Source organism: Anopheles coluzzii, chromosome 3, assembly GCF_943734685.1.
Source record: "Anopheles coluzzii chromosome 3, AcolN3, whole genome shotgun sequence".
NCBI classification, from domain to species: Eukaryota; Metazoa; Arthropoda; class Insecta; order Diptera; family Culicidae; genus Anopheles; species Anopheles coluzzii.
The window spans coordinates 85,131,253-85,151,511 of record NC_064671.1 but is presented as its reverse complement, the minus strand read 5'-3'; the positions used below and the strand labels follow the sequence as shown (position 1 = coordinate 85,151,511).

Sequence of the window (20,259 nt, the reverse complement as noted above, 5' to 3'; positions counted from 1 at the left end):
GATTAGACCCGCTTAGTCCCTGGTTGAAATCCACTGGACGTGTCACACATAATCCAACACATTTAAACTGATTAGCTGCAATCATGGAGAAGCTGTTTTCTCTTTGAACAACATAATAAGCTTATTTAAATATTTATAGCTAAATTCGTAATCATTATTAGCATGCGTGTTTGTTGAAGGAGAGAGACTTGTAATGCTTATTATTGGTTTAAGGCACCTTTGAAATACTGCCATGAATTGGTGAAGGTCGTTAGGTTGCAGCAGCAGCGTATTGGCATAAATATGCATACCTGGGTCGTAAAACTGCCCTGCCATTAAAATCTTATCCACACCGGCTTCCCCATCGTGATCATTTCTATTTATTGTTGCTTTTTTCCAACGCTCCAACGCACCTGAATGAGTCTGTCCAAGGGTATTGTTGCCGAACGATGGCGTCACCGGAACCTGGTTTGTTTTACGACCTCTCGAACATATTTTCACAAAACTCACTTTTCTCTAAACTCGTTAACTCGCCCATATGGCCAGACATCCGACAGAGAGCTGTATGCTGTGAACATTATCTTTACGATTAATCAAACATCCGACGGTTGTCGTAAAAATAAAGCCTCACTACATACAGCGAGAGAGAGAGTGAGCCAGCTCGGACAAAGGTGTGCAAACGGCCCTTCCGTAGTGCACTACTTTCTTCACTGCACGGGCCCCGTTTCGCTTTTCTCGCATGGCATAATCGGATGTCATGCTTTCCTGGCGTCCTTGGGGTTTACGGAAAAACAACAGCACTGCACCCGGCATTACGTCATAAGCGCACCGGTACAAACTCCGGTCGTTGGAGGGTTGGAGGGCTGGGAAACGTCAAAACATGTTTTAGACACCTTCACAGTCACCTGGAAGCGACAGCAAACTTCTGGAGATAGAGAAGAGGAGGAGATCTAAAGCCTTAAGCTTAAGACTCGTTTGAATAAACAACGTCAACACACACACATAGACATGCTCTTGAGAACATATGCAAACAACCCGATAGGTCAGTGAGAGCATATGTGTGTGTCACTGGTGGAATACAAAACATCATCATCCTACGCGCGCGCTTGTGCCTGGGAAAGGACGGACAACGACGACGCCTTGACACACCGCTCACCTTCCCCGACGTGCGGCCCCTGTTGACACCTGTTCGGGTTGCGTTCCGGTTGTCGTTGCTGGTAGGCACATGTATGCGTAGGTAGATTTATTGCACATCGCTGACCAGCGCGGCCAGTCCTGGAAGGAGGGACACACGGTTTTCAAACTCCCCGACTAGGGACGCGACACGAAGTCTACGACCGACTTATGGAGACAGACCGGCTGGTTCGTTTGAAAACAGCGGTAGCCAAACGCGGCTTGTAATGGTCGCTTGCTCCCATCGCCAACATAAATCGAGGAAAGTTGCGGTAATGTTGCAACCCTGATGCAGGCTGGTCGTCTGGTCGCCCTCTCCCTTTGGCTGCGGTGTGGAAATTATTATGCAGTGCGGGAGTTACCACTTTCTACCGTGCACTGGGACTTCATCATCACCAACGGTGTAGGGTGTGACGTTTATGAAGTCCGAGCACCGGAAATGAGAGTCATTGGACTTGAAAAAGCAGTACGCAGTTTGCTCGAAATTGCTCGTATGCATACACGTACCGAGGACATACACCAGAAGGGTGGTTTTCGGGAGTAATTTTACTGGAAAAAGTTGTGGGGCACACTGTCGTAGTTGCCAATGTGTTGGAGTTATATTTTAGACCAGTGTGTGTGAGCAGGAGGTGACAAAAAAAGGAAAAATCGATGAGACAACGTGATGCATGAAGGTTGGTAATGGAAAAGGTTGTAATCACTTACCGGTGTGAGGTTTTAATATGACGCAGCCTGTCGTGACAGAGCTCTATTTTTCAACCAAATCCAGTGTTGTGTATGACCCGTGTGAGGTGGAAATTAATTCTGTAGGATTTCGTCAGACACACGATGGTGTGGGATTTTGTTTGGGTGATAAATTCTTCCCCCACACTCTGTAAGTGTGATTCAACAAGGACAGATACCTAATCACACAAAACCTCAACGGATACTCGTATCGATACTGCTTCGCTCCGTCTCACGGTGCACGCAACGCCTACTCAACAAAAGGTACAGCCTACGTACGTTTGAACCCAATCCTCCCGCCATTGACAATTACATCTTCAAGGGGCCACTTCTTCGATCACAGATGGACAAAGTACCCATGAGACGGCTCACAGCTAATTGAATCAGCTGTCTGTTTTAAGGTGAGAGGATGGTGACGCAATTCAACACCTTCAACACATTGGAGACGATAATGCAGACGGTCCCCTAGTCCCCATCCGAATGCATCATACCGTACCACCCAGCCGATGCATCATCGCAGTACGCAAGAATCCAGTTTGTGTGTATGCTTAAGTTGTTAGCATTTAACGAACACATTATTGGCCTTTCAAGTGAAGATACCGACGACGATACCGGCTTTCTCAAACCTCCGCAACGAGGCACCAACTGACAGGTTGCTTTGTTTTAATGTGTGCCCCGTACGACGTCACGTTTTGCGCACAAGACGTTGCGGAGCACAGACCTCAGGCGAAGGTGTTTACTTCTTCTGGCGGTGCTTTTGTGTGATTCAACTCATCCCACCCGCCCGATGTGTCACACTTTGTCAAGGTTTTAGCACCCATTTCTGGGGGGGTTTCGTGTGAGCTTATTGATACATCTTCAGTTTTATGACGAGCTAATGAGCTGTGCAGCAGCTACTGCGTGTGACAGAAATTTCTGGCTGGAAGTAGGGAAAAAATAGATGTTTATCTTTAAGGTACACCTGAGTAACATTTTTGGTAAAGACAGCTTCGTCTACCTACTGAAAACAGACCCACATTTGCATATGCACACCCCTGTTACGATATCTCATATTCTGTCCATTGAACCCGTGTGTGGTGTATTTTGTGTAGAAATTTACATCGAAATTATTTTGTTCCCATCGACCGTTTTGTCATCAACTCCCAAGTAGAAGGGTGGAAAGAACGGAGGAGGGAGTCCATAATAATCATTTCGGTCACCTCACGCGCTGCGGGCAATGGTTAATGGTTCAGTTTCACTTTCACGCACGTCAAACTTCTGGAACTGGTCAAAGAATCAGGCTCGATTAATGATCCCTTCAAACGAAACCCTCCTCCCAGCTGTGTGTGTGGGGACTGCTGCCAATGTCCACTGTCCACAGCAGAGTGCAGTGTCGCTTCTGGCGGTACACCAGAGAAAGGGTGTGCCGCGCGTGCTGTTACGCTTCGGTTATGCCTGACCGCATCGACGCACCACATGACGCGCGAGCGAGCGCGCGCGACACATCCGCCTGGTAAAGGTCTCCCTACGGAGTGTGGAGTGTGTTCCAGTGTGCTGTTCGGTCGACCGTGTCCAAGCTGCTGCTGCTGCCTGCTGACGATACGCGGTAATGGCTGTGTCTCTGTATGATGCTCCAACTGCTGCTACTGCTTCTGCTGCTTTTGAACTTGAATTGGTTCGTTGGACTGATTAATTGAATATCAATTCATTGAACCATTGCTCATTGAGATGGGTTCTACCATGCTACGTTCGTTGCCTGACGCTCCCGAATGCTCGCAAGTTTGTTCTTCCATTATTTGGCATCCCCATGCTGGCAGTGGTGGGGTTTTGAAAACAGAAGTCCCAGAGCGGACAGCACGGCGGGAACCCGGGCTGATTGAGCCAGCGAAATTGGACGACTACATCTACGAGCCCGCTGTGCTCTAACCAAACAAGATAGGTCATCATACACACACACACACATACACAAAAGCCGGGAACGGGGTAGCTCGTAAAATGCGAGTGCCAGCAGTGGGTGGAAAGCGCTTTACAATGTAAAAATGTAAACCGTTGTAAACTCTTTCTCTCTAAAAACCCCAAGCGCCGGTATAACGCGTGGAGGCAGGTAGAGGAGCACCCTGTTTGTCTCCTCCTATCTGTCTTGCCAGCCAGCAGTGGCAGTTTAGAATGAAGGAGAGGTGCATAAAATAGCAATAAAATCGATAGCCACTAGCTACCGGCCGTTCAATTTTCGCTGCATTAAATTTTATTGATTTTTTTGTTGGTTAAGTGGGACCTCTTTTATAGTTGCATCGAACGATCTGTGCAATCGAAACGGCCTAGTGAGTCCACGAGGGAGGAGGAAGAAGGTGAGTAAGTGGTTGTTTATGGTACTGAGTTTATTAATGTTAATGAATCCACTTTGTTTACAGTGTTGTTGATGTGGTTGTTGCAAAACAAAGCTATAAAGTGTGAGTTCTTCAAGAAAACACGGTCCACTGTTGTTGTTGACTTGTTGTTACAGGTTGTTTTGAGGGAGATTTTTTTCTTTCAATTCGGACAACTGTCAAAATACAGAGCAATGAGAACATTTTCCGTTGAAATCGACATGAGCTCACGGAGATCCCTTATTCGAAACGAATGGCCGAAAATGGTAAATTAATGACGCAGACGCTTTGCCCCCCCCCAGGGGCAAAACAATGCACCGTTTTGATCACGCACCATGTGAACAACGGGACGCACGACGCATGTGTGTGTGTGTGTTCGAGTAAAGCCCTAAAAAATCCCACCAATGTACTCCACGCCCCTCCGGACAGGAAGGAAATGAGATTATCTAAAAAGAAAGATCAATATTGACGCGCGTGCGATGCTGTGGCGTAGATGGCGGCATCGACGCCACACGTTGCACAACGAAAGTGCGCAAGGGATCTTCCTTCCTCTGCTTTGCTGCTGCGGTCCAGTTGGTGGACCGGAAACACGCAAATACTCGCGCACAGCAACCATCGCACGTACGCAAAGGCAGGCGGTGGCCAAGAATCGGCGGCTTTTCATGAATGAAAGCGTTCGTTTGTTTGTTTTTGACCCTGGGACACGGCGGTGTACGCTACACCGAGGACGAGCATGTACCAGTGGAGGTCACCTGGGAAGGGTACAGCGGGGGGTAGTGTAAGGATTTTGTTTCTCTTTTTAGAAGCGAAAGAAATCTTCATTCATTTAATCCAATGCACATCCGTGTACGGGGAATTCGGTCTGACAGATGAAAACCGAACAAGGGGCAGGATTTTGCACGCTGCCTTTCGAATTCTTCGAAACTGTGTAGTTCAGCTGGTATGGTTCATTGGAGGGCTGACCGGAAAAAACTGGCTACGCAGGAAATAAACCCCCAAACCGTAACTTCAAAGGAATTCGATGGCGCGCGCACACTCGGGAGAGTGTAGTAACACATTGTATCAAACATTGTATGTTTCAATTTCGCGGAAATGTGTATGCGAAGGACCTAAATCTCCTCTTTGAAGTTGGCAAATTTGAATTGAGGTATGTAAACGTAGAAACACATACAGGAAGAAATTTAATATGTTTGGCGTTATCCGCGTTCTAAAAACGGGCAGTGACACAATACCACACACAATCAGATGATGCAAACGCGTGACGACATTTAGTTGAGATTTGAACTCGCTCTTCTTTCTCTCTTGTTTACGATTGCACGCTACCGATTTGACAATTCTAGCATCGTGGCGATGGTGCGTTAAATCCTAATGACTATCTTTCCTTTTTAATCATCGTTTCAGGTCTTCTTTAATGGTCCTTATGTTATTTACCTTTATAAAATGACAATAACATTCAAGTGATTGCTTGTTCGCGGCTATTGCTCTAGCTACGCGTACACAAACCCGTTCTAATGATCAATTTTATTAATTCGTTCAACAATTATGCGCTCATAAACCAGGCTCAGCTAAAGAGCACTCACCCCTTCACACAAGCACACGTTGTTCTAGTGTCACCTGCCCAACAGGAGTGTCTTTCAGCTGAGCTTTTGCTTCTCGAAACTGATTGCGTGCGCACCCACCCGTGAACGGAACATCCGCATCCGCTCCTCCGTTCCGTCCCTATGAATAAAACATTGTGCAATATCGTACATAGGACCGGGGCCTCGACTGAGCTGATCTCACCTAGACTTGGTGGCCTCCCGGACCGTGTGTAAGCCTCTTCAACTACTGCACGGGTGTGTGTTAGTGTGCGCGGGGACGACCATCATCAGCGCTGTGTCGTAGTGTAAATAGTAATCATGTCCAAGGTGATAAACCTCACCCGTTTCGTTTCTGGCACGGACCACCGCCCCTCTACAGGGGAGCAATGTCTTGCAGGCTGTGCGTGAAGTGTCCCCTACCTTTAAGGGCACGGTTCGAGTACGCTTCCTTTTCACACCTTGTTAATTATTACACCAACCAGGCTGCGGGTACCCAGCTCCAGCTCAAACACGGCAAACTTTGCTGTCGCTTTGCTTCGGACGTCGTCCTACACACAACCGTGAAATTCTGGCCAATGATACGAACCCTCCGCCCTCTGCGCGCCTTTCAGAAAGCCAGCCGCTGCCCCTCAATCGGATGAGCTTTTTTAAATATGCAACAGCTTGATAAAACATTTACCGGGCAAGCGACCGTCGCAACGCGTCCCCGGGGCATCATCCCGATCGCTTCAATCCACGCGGGGCTCGGGGGCTGGTTAATTTTTAGCCTCCATTTCGGCTGCAGACCAGAGTTTCTCGCATTTCGTATTCTTAAAGCACGTCAGGTAGAGCTTAAATACATGGGCAAAGAAAAAGAAAACATAAAATCATCGTACCGTACCGGCCCGTCCCGAACGAGGAAACTAGGCAGGACTTTCATTCCCTCTTTTCCCCTCCAAAATCATCGTGGAGGAGTTGATGAAAAATTCAACCAATTATGATTAGCTCGCCTGGTTCGGGCCCATAAAGACCGGCCTGCACCACCCGACACTCGTTAAGCTGACGAATTCCTTCGTCATGCGATACCCCGGGACTCCATTAGAGCCCGCCTGGTCCGAGCTGGCGGTGGTCGCCACTGACGCAGGGGCGCCAACGGAGAGCGTTCAGCGTGTGCGCGAGCGCGCGCGCCACCGCCTCGGGTGCAGGTGCGTAATGGACGATCCCGGGTCGTGTGCTATAAATAAGCAATTTATGAGTCGTAAACATTTTAATTATCGTTTGCTTTCTCGAACTTGAAGCTGTGCACCATTGTTGGAAAAGACGGCTGAAAATCTTCGCTCTGACGGGCGGGAGAATTTGGAGAATGCGCGCATTGGGGGCGGTGGGAAGGATTGTTGGGGTTGGAACCTTTAGAACGCCGCGTTTCGGCAACGATAGCTTCCTTTTCCTCCCCCCTGGTGCTACTCTGAACGCGTGTAATCGAACTGTGTGTGTATGTCTCGTACGCTTAAACGGTCTTCTTACGCCCCGTTACATTGTCTGCTGATGAGGCGGACGGGCTCAGCTGACATAACCTCAACGCCAACAGTGACGGTTAATCGTTCTTGACAGTTTCAGTAGCACCGCGTGGCATGGTGCGCGCATGTAAATGTATGCCGGCAAAAGGGCAAAAGAAATTAGCGTAATATGGTCTCCCATTTTCATGCTTTATCTTGTTTCTGGTGCTCATATGGGATCGACGTCTCTCGTATGTTTCGTAACATGGCGGGACAAAAACTATTGACATAACCAGCAGTGCAAAAACAAAACAAAAAACTAAAGCACAACAGAGACTGTAAGGTCGGACATTTGGCTTGTTTTTTTGTTTTGTTGCTCATAGCGAAACAGAAACGCACCCAAATTGGACGTTAAATAAATGCGAAATGTTCGTGTTGTCTCACACTTCTCTTTGGTGTATGAGTGTGAGTGTGCGTGCCTGCCCGCCAGGGACTAGGTTGATTGAACTCTTTATGGTCCTGGTGGCGGAATTGTGTGAAACCCGGATGGCTAGGCTGGGCCATGCCTAGAGGAAAGGGGTCTTTGGTCCCCCATCCCCAGGGTATATGTAGCTTTATGACGCCATCGACATTTTAACTAAAACATTTCGGAGCTAGATTCATCACCAGTCATTTCCATGTGTGTTTATTGTACCCTTCCTCCCTGCTGCTGCTGCTGCTGCCATACTTTCCAACGCCCCACCGGATCCATTTTAGCTCGATTTTAAACGCCGAGCCGAGATGAAACCGGGTGATTTATCTATCCTTCTGTTCGGGCTTTGGGCATTCGGGCCGGAAACGTTTCATTCCATTTGGCATCCACCCGGTCCAGGCGGCCAGGGAGGGCCGTTTGGCACCGTTCCAAATTGTAAAACTATCGCCAAAATTGGTTCATGCGAGATGAGAGCGGGTGGTTTTCAAAAGAAATGGGGTGAACGGGAAATTCCCGGGGTGCGTGTTAAAGGGAACGGAAACCAGGGGTTGGTAAAACAAAACACATGCCAATTCGGGAATTCAACCGCGCGCGCTCTAGGATCGATTCGCGCACCAGATTCAGCATTCAGCGTTCAGCATTTAGGGCACTGGGGAGGGATTAATTTAAAGGCTTTATCATTTTTCACCTCGGGTTCGATCGTCTGGCGCTCCAAAAGGGCGGATAACGGCGGGTTTGATACGGCGAGCTTGTGGGCTTTTGGAATTTTAAATGAACCGGTTTTTAGGGCGCTGAAGTGTATCGCGATGATTTGAAGCGTTTGTGTGCAATTTACAATCCCAGGGGTTGGGTGGAGCTTGGTCATTTGATAGCTTAATTTATCGATTTTTTATTATTTTTTGTTCAGGCTGGCTGGCGTTTGTGTATGCTATTTTCAGTAACTCTTAACTGTCACAAATTTATTTGATTTATTGCTTTACTTTATTATCACGTTTTTTTTGTCCTTGCGTGAATATGATCAATTGCTAAAGTATCATTTGTTGTGTTTGTAGTTCATTTATGCAACTCTAGCGAGTCAACTTTTACTTTTTTACTTTTTAAAGTATTTTTATTTATAAGTTATCATCTTTAGTATAAACTTCTACATTTTTTCGCTTTTAATTAAACAAAATATGCTTAATTTTTGTATAATGATTTATGCTTCTTTGTTTTCATATTAATATTTGTTCTTATACTCTTTTAACTATCCCTTTTTTGTGAATTGATTAGATTTTTTAAGTCTGATTTCTTCTCCTTATTTTATATGGAGTAATCTCACTTTCCTTCGTTTATATTTGTTTAATACTCATCATTGTGCTATTTTGCTCTTTGTTTGCAATTGTTGCCCCTCCTTTCGTCTTATTTGACATTTTACAACACATCATTGTCTGTTTTTTAATTGCTTCCAGGTAGGCACTATACCTCACTCATGCTCATCTGTGAAAACTCTTTGCACAGCCATCCACAGCTCCGCATCAGTGATTTAATCCCCGTTTTCCCCCGAGTAATGAAATCGAAATTAATTCCAAGGCCATCGGGCCAGGGCACGCGAAACCCGGCGATGTACTCGACAAACAGTTCAGCTCATTAAATCCAGCCTCCAACCAGCGCCACCACGTGGTTCTCACACACAGTTGATGTCGACATTTCCGACCCGGCCCCAATTTGCGCCATTCTCGAGTGACTCATCCGACGACGACCGGGTTATTGGCAGGCGGCGGGTGCAGGCAAGAATCGAACATAAACTATTCACACCGGACATAAATTCATATATCCCCCGGTTCCCGGTTTCACATTTAACGCATCGTGCGTTCTCAAGCGGTGGCTCCGGTTTTGTGGAGCTTTATTCATTCTCCTGCTCTACCCCGTACGGCACAGCAACCATTCAATACATCTCGTTCAAAGGGCAAGGAGTCTGATGATGGAGTTTTGTGGAGCGGAGATGCAAGAACGATTTATGTGCATACATATATCCATTCTGAACTTTACGGAGGTAACGAGGACGCTTCCACACCACCGCCGCCGCCGTCGAAATGTGCGGCCATGCGGGCCAAACCAAACAAAAAACGCGGGCCGCGAGAAACGGTTTATTGACAATGGTGTTTTGCAGCGCAGAAAGAAATTGCAAATGCAGAGGGGCTATAATTTTAATATTCATTAAAACGCGCGCTCGCGTTAAGCGGATTGCAGACGCTTTTGTGGCGCGTCTGTACGCGAAACGGACGGACGGACCAGCAGCAGCTCGTGACACATACACACAGTGATCACTTTCACAGCGTTATGATGGGATGACGGCCGTGTATATATCCGCTATTACGTGCAAATGGCACGGGCGTTTTGTCGGCAGGATTTGCACGCGAAAGGATAAAACATTCCTTTTGACACGTTCAGGATGAACAACAGCACGCCAGACAAATGGGAGGGGCACGGGGTGTGGGGCTGCAAAATTGTGCCGAAGAGTAGTGAATAGACTATCTTGAAAGTTGGGTTCAGTTTTGAATTAAGGGTGTTATGCTGCGGAGGACTTTAATTTTTGAATCATATTTTAATGTCAGTTGGATATAATTATTCTCATTGAATATGTGTATTTCATATTATGTCAAGATTATCTAAACCCGCAGTAACGAAACGTAAAGTACACTTTCAATAATAGTATCCAATGAGTCAGCAGACAAAGTTGAATATCGCTATCAGTCGATCTCTAACCGTGATGGCCATAACAGTGAATCAACTTCGTTCAGGAGCGAGCGCGATCAAAGAACGGCATCCCGCAGTTTGTCAAACGAACTCCGTGTGGCAGTTTTTAGGACGTCGTATAAGCCTATTCCGGCATTTATCACATCTTGGCTCTATTAGACAACAATTAGAGCATCGAAAGATAGCCCAGTTCCGAATAGTCGACGTTCCTGAGCGACTAGAAGCTCCAAATGATGGTGTAGATGAAAACCGTGGAACAAGTACCTATATCGCTGCGTTCGCTTGGCCGGTAGGTTGATGCAAACGACCAAACAGTAAAATAGTGCCAGGGAAACTTGAACAAACATATCAGGAAGCATAATAAGCGTCCACTGGCTTCTTAGCGGCAAGCAATGACGCTAAAACTCAATGCTCAAACTCAGTTCAGACAAATTTCGGCGGAATTTCGATATGACATCCTAGTCCACGAATTGGTCCAACATTCTCCAGCTGCACCTCAACGATTTGTTTATGCAAACCAACATGATTGAAAAGTTCTACTCCAACAATTTTGTCGTGAAAACTGAGGAGGTATTGATCGATCTTAAAAGTAGATCTTGAAACATGCCTATACGCCGCCAAGACGTAAATTCCGGATAACTGATGAGAGGCATGGTCGAAAGGTCGTAGATTTGTTTTTGCAAGTTAACTTAATTTATTACCTATCAAAGGGTGTTCGTGGAAGGAAATTATTTCTCTTAGTTTTTTTTTCTATAGCCTGCCGAAAAAAGTCCATTTTTGAATGCAAACGTTACAGGCCAGTTGTCACGACAAAACACTTGTATGCTTCAATTTCCCTCCAAATTATCTAACCTTACCACACAACGCGTTTCCTCCATCCTTTCCCGCTCGAACTGCAGCTTTTTTTACGGTACGATGAGCATTTTTTAAAAATAGCACCAGCGTAAAACGTTCTGCGGTTCACGCGCGGGGGCAAACGGAACGAACGGTTCTGGCTAGTTTGGCCACCACCTTCAAAAAGCCGCGAGCTATTCAGGTCAACATTCTTTACCGCGTCGGGTGCAGCAGCAGCAGCAGCAGGCAGCAGCAGCAGACAACAGCGGCAACTGCACCGGCAACCACAGATGTTCGGATGCGTTCGGTTCAGACATCATTACAAAACGCGCTGAATGCAGTTTTGCGTTTTAGCGGGCGCACGGTCGATGCTTTTAGTTGGCGTGTGTTGGTGGTTTTGTTAATTTGTTCGTCAGTCGTTCTAAAATATGCATGCGCAACTGTGCGCCTACACTTAGTGGAGCCCGTTTGCAGTGATTAATTATTGCACATTTTATATGTTAGCACAGCAGTACGTATCATGAATATTTTGAATAGCACATAATCGATTTTAAAGCTGGTTTGTTATAACAACATCATAATTCAATTTTAATCAGCTTGCCTTCGTTAGATAGGGGTTTTTTTCACGTTCTTCATTATTCACCCTCTACCATTTAAATGTAAATTACATGCAGCAAAAGTATGTGCAGCACCCTCTGCTCCATAGTTTGGCAAAACTCAATGCTGCTGTTTTAAACATTGCCGTTCATTGATTTTTATACCTCCTTGTACTTGTTTGCATCGCCTTTTTGGTGTGGCACCCGTCTGACAGCGGGCGTGATTCATTAGTTTCCACTTTTATGTTGCACCGGTTGGCAACGCGCTTGTACCATGCTTTACGAGCGTGCCATTTCGTGTCCATTACTAAATTAGTCACCTAACCCGCTAACCAAAATCCCTCCGCCCGAACAGACCACAGACGGTGTGATCGTAATCTCTGGATGGTGCCGATGAGGCCGAAATTTTGAATTTCTTAACATTTTACGACAAACGCGTTGATTACTAAACACAGGGAGGGGACTTTTCACTTTCTCTTTGTTTATCAAAATATTTAAAAAAGAAAGAAAAGAAAAGAAGCTTTAAAAATTGCTCCAATGCTTTAAATTGTTCCCTCCCACCGATGAGTAATATTCGCCAAATTTCCGTTCCATAATGCCCATTAGTGGCGCGGGCGTCGTCATAAATCGGGCTACAGGTCCTTGCACAGGCCCTTTGTAACACGATGCAAGACACAGCCGGCATCGTCATCTTCGGTCAAGAGTCGTTTGCTTTCTTTCGCTTCTTTGTTATAATCTCGTCCTTGTACGACGCTTCCCCGCTAAACGACCACCGTACCGGGAAAGATAACGATCGTTCCTGGCTGGCAAGATGGATGGATGACTTTTTTTTTGTATGTGTGTGTGTATGTGCAAACCTAGCTCGCTTGCCGCCGCTCCTCGTGCCAATGCTAATAATTTCCTGACCTGGTCGGAAGTTTGTCTAGCAGAACGACGAAGCTTGATGGTCTAGCGCTGGGGCATGTTTCAGGGGTAGGCTGCTGTGTAGGGGAGTGAGATTTGATTTGAAGTGATTTTTCACATTCATTAATTTAATGAGATTAGTCCTGCCGTTGTGGGGCCTGTGTGAATGTGTGCCTGTGCTCGTCCACCGGGTGACGCCGTGCCGCCCTCGCCCCATATTGACTTTGGCAGCGTTCTGGCGCAAAAGAGAGAACGTCCTCGGGGCAGCATTTTACAGTGCGCGATGCTGCGATGGCTTGTTTTCCGTTGCGTAAGTTTGTGTCCCGGTGCATTTTGGTGTGCCGGTCGTATTTGATAAGTTCGTTTCGTTTCAAGGATGCACGTAAAGCGATAAAGATTAAAAATTATGATCTAAGCATTTCAATTATGCTGATACGCTTGGGCTAATGTGTAATTAGATTTTAAAAAGCGTTTAAAGGGAAGTTTTTTTTAGGTGTGTTTACTTTATTTTTGAATTTTACTGTTCTGCAAAAAGGTTATACAGGACGTATTTCTAGTCAGTGTGGAAGCTTTGCTGGGAGGTTTATTTCATTTGTGATAACTTCGTGCTATGTTGATATATTATTTAAAACAATCTACATTTACACAATTAGTTTAAATTTTCGCTAGCGAAAGAAACACAGGATTTGGTTGAATAATTGCCAAGCAGCTTAACTGTATTTGATTTATACCCGCAATAAAACAGATGGGAAAAGAACCATATCGCGTAGTGCAGAAGCTGGCAGATGAATGATTGAATATAGTCATCCGAAATTAAAAAAATAATAATGGAGCCCGTCACGATTCTAGTCAGTTTTTTGTATGGAGTTTGACAGTTCGAGCCTGAAATCATGTAAACACTGCATGCAAAACCACACACAAAACTAGCCTACAATTTTAAGTCTAGATTATTCTAGCCTAAAAGCTAGAATTAGATTCGTGTACCTGCTCGAAAAATGGCAAAACAAGGTTATGTTTACATTTATCCCAAGGTGCATTAAAGAGATCTGGTGGTGGAATCCAGAATCAAAGTGTATGTAGTCCAGGTGATCTCATAGCATGTTTTTTATAACCAATTTTGAATATCACTTTTTGACAGTTTGGGTGAACACTTTTGCTCAAACAAGCTTTCTGGAAGCTTTACGAATACACAAAAGACTCTTAAAATATTCATTCAGAAACAGAAGCGATAAACATCAGCCTTCTAAATTCATACACCTTGGGATAAGCCCACCTGTATATTATACCCACTTAAATAGCTGCTCGAAAACTGCTAAACAATGCAAACAGCTGACAGGCTGAAATTTCAGCCTCCGACCTTAAAACGGAAAGGGTCCCAATATTGACTATTTTGACGATTTACGTTAGAAAAATGCAGTCCGTGGTAGTGAATATATTAATCATACGTTAAGCCATTATTGATTTAATAACTTTGAAATCGCTTTGGTGCTCGGTTTTAGGCTTCTAAATGGTCTAAATGCTTTAATTATGCTTTGGGGCTTTAGTAGAATCAATCGCACCATTAAGCGATACGTAGAATGTTCACACAATTACAAACATCAAATGTCAAACTATGGGCTACAAAATCTACCTGGAATCATTAAACACTTCTTTATCATTGAATATGATGTTTTGTTCAACTGTGCACAACAGTGCAAAGGGAAAATTATTATTTATTTTGAAGCTAACATGTTTGTTCGCTTTTTATATCACGTCTGATCCACCGCATTGAAAAAGAATAACAATGATTGGAATATTGAATAACAGCTCTTGTTCTATTCTCATGCCAATTAAAACGGGCACCAGAGATCCTTCGCCACTATAGCCCGTGTTGTTGAATGTTTCAGATTAAATTCATTAGACGTACACCTAGCTTTCGCAGAAACCCATTCATCTCTAATACGGTCGGATCATTTTTCATCATCCTTCGAACGCTGTTGAAAACGTTCAACCAGGCACACACGTATGTACATACACTTTTGTACCTTGATTTCAAATTCTCTGATTGACACCTGTGGGAAGGCGTGCCACTGTGTGTATGTGTGTGTGTGTGGTGCTAGTGGTGATGATGATGATGATGAGGTCAACATGAACATGTCTAGACAAAACCATGAACACACAGGCACACGCGCTCATACACGGGCTGGCGTGAGCCTGATGGATGATTGCTAGCATGCTAAACAACATGCACGGGCCACGGGCTCAAAGAATCTAGCCCGGCGCAAATGCACACCACACCGTACTCCGGACTGGTGAATGAAGTCAGCTGAGCCTGTCATATTGTGTGCTGTTGTTTTTTTAGCTTTGCTTTGCTGGTTTCTTTTGATTTTGGCTCACAAATTGAGGCAAATTTGGATGCAAGAGCAACGGCAGAAGAGAGTTGCGATAAATTATAGGTTTCGCGCGACCGGCTTGATTGACGCCGGATTCTCTTTTATTATTATTTTTTGTGGAGCTGTATTATACCCACGTGCTATATAATGTACCGCACGAAAACAGGGGTCGACGAAGGGATGTTGTGTAACATGTCCGAGGATTATTGCCGTGCGCTCTCTCCCTCTTATTTTGACTGGCAAAGTTATTGATCACGAGAGCTTAAATTAATTCTCGTTTGTAGGTTTGGCCGATTCCCCGCGAGGATACGTAATGAGGTACAAATTGAAATGCTCAATCACACCCATACTCGGCGTGCGGTGGTGAGGTGTAGTGGAAGTTAATCTCGTACTACATAGCTGTTAATGGTCCAATGCTCTTGGGATTTAAATTCCAATGCTCAGACACACTCAGCAAAGGAATTATGCTTGATTTGCAAGCCATGAGTCTTGCTTGGGGTGCTGCCAAACCGAAACCAATTGCTAGCTGGCAGGCCCTGGCGGTGGACCTGTTATCTAATACCATGCCATGTTTAATTGGTTGCTTTGTAGCTCAGTGTCTTATCTTTCGTAAGCATACACTAAATGCTTGTTTTAGCCTTATCGTTGTACGACCCATAATTTGGTTCATAATAATCACTGCCGCCAACTGCCGATAAGCAAACAATGAGCCACAATCACACGGAGCACGGAGCAGGCATGCAGGCAGGCAGGTGGTGGTGCACGCACACTGCGAAACCATTTCACAGGTCCAATTAGCACAATCAACAATCAATTTGCAGACGTCATTCGTCACGTTCCGCAATGGCCTTTTCCGTTATCGAACAGAATCTAACGACAAATCTCGGCAAAGGCTCGGCCGATACCTTAGTGGACCACTGGTTGTACGGCTTACAGGTCGTGTGGTTGCGGTCCTATCGAGAAGCGACAACGAGATTGCAAATAGAGGGTTTAGTGGTGGCATTATATTCGCGCGCTCGATGGTTGCCATTTGGTGGGCTAGCCGTACTGAAATCATTTATTTTAATTAATCTCTGCACGGTCGTACACAGCGCGCGGTGACTTTAAGGGCAGCTCCAGTCCCGGGCCCCTTCCGGCGAACAATCGATCGTGGACGTTGTTACTGGCCAGCGTTCGCAGTAGCATTAGCATATATTAGTAAAATGCTGCCAACGATACCAGTACTAGCGAGGGTTTTAGTGCTATCGGTTTATTGGGTGGATGGCCATGACCAGCGGCTTACTGCTTGCCGTGACCCTTTGCGTACGACTTTAGGTCGCTGCTATGAGCGTTGGGCAGAGCAGAGTTAAATAGTTTACGTTGAAAATTTGTTTTGGTAAGATTTTAGAACTGGCAATGTAGGTTGCAAAAAGAGATACTAATCGAAACACTAATTTGAATAGCATACAATGAAAGTACTTTAAAATTGTCAAAATATTATTTAAACAACTAGATCAAAACAGCAATTGAAAATTAAAATATTATGTAGTAAACTGATGATGTATGGACACTAAGCTACTATGCCATAATGATGCTATAAATAATCAATCTCGATTTGTAGCTATAAACATACATTATAGCATCACACTGATTGCAAATTTTCTCTCTTCTTTCTTTTTGCTCTTCTGTATCAAACATGATATCTGACTTACACTAAATTTAAATCAAATCCCTCAGAGGTCAATGTAAAGTTGAAACTGTCAAAATGAACTCTCCAAATACACTTCGTTTAAGACGGCACAAAAAACAAGTCGTATGACTAGTTTGTGCCTAGCTAAATCCGGATAGTAAACAAGCCCAGAAGGTGATAAATTAACGATCGACACTAACGCGATTCAAATTTGATCAAATTATGTATCTTTCGGGACCGAAGAAACAGGTCCGACCAGTGTGGTGGCATGTGTCGTACGCAACTACCACGCCACCAGTTCGAAATTGAAGTCAGCTGAGTGACTTCATAATTTACATTTAAATTTGACCGGAATACAGTGGAATGCGATACTCATTGGCACCTACTGGAACGGTTTTCTCACCCCCCCCCCCCCCCCCCCTTGCCCTACAGTAGTTTCATTTCCAGTAACATTAACATAATAAGTTGCACGATGATGCGATGCTGAATATTTCAACGCTAGGAATGGCCCCTTATAGGTCAAATAATTTAATAATTCTCAGCATGGATCAGCCGTTCCAATTTGTTTGGCTACCTGAGGTAAAAAATATACACTTCAAAGCGTTTAAAATGAATTGAAATGCGAGAAAAATTAATCGGAAATGATTAAAAACGCCCTCCTATTTCCATTTCTCGCCCAACAACGCTTCTGGCGCTGAACAGCAATAAACATCATATGCAAAACCTCCGTATTCTCACGTGCTCGAAAAATGTTGGAATAAATATGAGGCGCATTAATACCTGATCAATCTGTTCTTCGTGCTCCGATACCAGCGATGGTGTCGTTGATAAAATTGATTATCATTTCGCTTTTAATATCCGCCCAATATACAATCCAATCTCCGTTGAGGTACATTCTCACGAAATCCTCGAAATGTTTTACATTGTTTCACCTGTTTGACATGTTATCTTTTAAAATTCTGTAACGCAATGTGATGTGCTTCGTTGTTTCGCCAATCAACTGAAAATTGTAATCTGCAAACACCTAAATTTATTCAAGCTTGAGGCTTATAAATCTTCTCAAACCGTTGAATTATAAAACAAACCCATATTACCAGCCGGGCCACCAACAGCCAACTGTCTGTCACCGAATTGTTTCTCGTTTCATATTCAACCCGCTTTTGCTCATGTTTGTCATAAAGCGCGTTGTCCGGATAACAAACAAATTTATCACACCGAAAAACCGAAAAAAAAAACAGAAACTCACACCATCGTAAACCACCTGCCTTCCCGCCATTCAACCCTTTTACGCACAAGACCCGCTTTGCGTAAGACCCGGGCTTGAAATGTGAAGAATTCGGGTACCGGGACCTAACGCCGCCGCCCGAGCGCCCGGGTCGGCATCGAAATTTGGTCTTGAGAAATTCTTAAGCAATTCCGTCCACGTTACCCCGCAACACTCTGCTCCCACTTGCACTAGCACCTTGCGTTCGTTTTCCGTAAGCAACGATCCTCGCACGTCTCGTACCTGAGACATTCTGTCGCGGTTTGAGCGTTTCAGAGAGCCGCCCTGCACCTGCCGCACACTGGCGGAACACGATCGCGCGCATTTGTACGCCGTACGCCCCGTTACCAAGTAAAAATAGATAAGGCATTCGAGATAAACGGTTTTGCCTGCCGGCGGCACGGTGTGGGGTACTTTAAATCGGTTTCTAAGACAACTTGTTGCACAGGTAGCGTGGCGCGGAACCAAGCAGAACGGCGCACCACAAGTGTTTGAAGCATCGTTTGCATCGCTAGTCGACGTGGAGACTGGTGTTGGGAAAAGTGTTTTTCGCGCACCAAAAAAAAAAAAAAAAAGCCGAACAAAAACAATCTTCCCATGCCACCTCGGCTGTCCGTCCCATGGGTGACAATGTTCTCCACGAGTTGGAAGAAGCGAGTTACGGGGGCCGAATTGATTCAATTGTTCACTGGAAAGTCGGAACAAGATTGAGCCACAATTCAATGGGAATGATAAATGGAAAGGGAAGAGAGCTATCCCATCGTCGTTTTCTCTTCCTGATCGCTGAGACATTTATATCCCATTGCGATGGCTGCCAACGTTGTCCCGAAAAGCATGCATAAATTATGGCACGTCGTCCGTTTTGAGGTTGAATTTTTATGTTTGCCCTTTGCGAAGGTCCCCTGTGAATTCCTTCCTTCCTGTGCTCTGTGCTGTGATCCTGTGTGCGAGGAGGTCGTCCGATTTTGATTTATCTTCCAATCTTCTTTTCTCGAGCGCGGCGAGCAAATTGTTTTGGTAGATTGAGTGATTCTAAGCGGTTTGCTGCCTCGGTTTGATGGGTTTGGTTTGTGGTGTGGTCGGAGTTTTTTAGTTTATTGCTTTGCCACCATTGCACCAGCATCAAGGTTCGGATGACATGGTGACAATGGGACAGAACGGAACATAAACAAGAGAGGGAGAAAAAAAGTAAAATCGTCACACACTCGATCACGCACACGTTGAAAGGCGTTTAAATAGCAGCAAGCTTAACTACTCAGCATAGAAAACAGCAAAAAATCACCCAAAAGCGATAGACAACAATCATGCTCACTCTCGAGATCGAGAGTGTTCGATTTTGTATGCTTTTTTTTGTGTGTTTTTACCCAGTTTTTCCCTTCTTTCATCAATTTCGTTGACAAGTGCAGGTTTTGGTACACCTTTTTATGTTCGTTATCCATCCCCAAAGCTGAAACACGATACCCTTTCCACCGCCCTAACCTTGGCATTGGCAGTTGGACATGTTTTGCCAAGGTACACCGGTACACGGTGGGCCTTTTCGGGACGATTGGAATGTGTGTGTGTGTGTGTGTGTGTGTGTGTGTGTGTGTGTGTGTGTGCGTCGATTTTCGAGCTGCATCAACAGGATTTGCAGCTTCTATGTTGAGCTCAAAAACACAAAATCCATGATGTCAGCACAAATCCCATATACGTCTAGCAAAAAATACAAAAAACAAGCCAAACATCATTGAAAAATCGACATGCCTGTGGATAAACTCATTTATGATAAGAAATTCCCAGCAAACGAGATTCTGCCACGCCAATAACCCAATAGTGTCCCGCCGTGCACCCGCCTGTGCGTATCGGTCGGTGTTGAATTCGGACCAACCGGTTTGATGATGCGAGCCCATCTCCATCTCCGTCATTCAGCATCATTCAGCGGGAACCGGTTCCTCCCGCGACTCACTGCGGGTGCCGGGGAATGGTAAAATTGGCCAACATTTTTCTGCCGCCTTTTCGACATTTTATAATATACTAACGAAAAAGAAAAATACAAACAAAAATAAACGACACGATCAATGCGAAATGAGCATTCGCGCCACCGCGGCAAACCGGTTGACTGGTGCCCGGTGTAATGTTAAGGTGGAGACAAAAATAAC

The 20,259-nt window shown here is 45.1% G+C and overlaps 1 protein-coding gene across 1 annotated transcript in view; it reads right to left on the bottom strand.

Annotated features, from left to right (window-relative positions):
- The window catches only part of LOC120957974 (neurotrimin-like), a 97,939-nt gene that overhangs the window by 51,021 nt on the left and 26,659 nt on the right, over window positions 1-20,259 (bottom strand). The window lies entirely within an intron of this gene.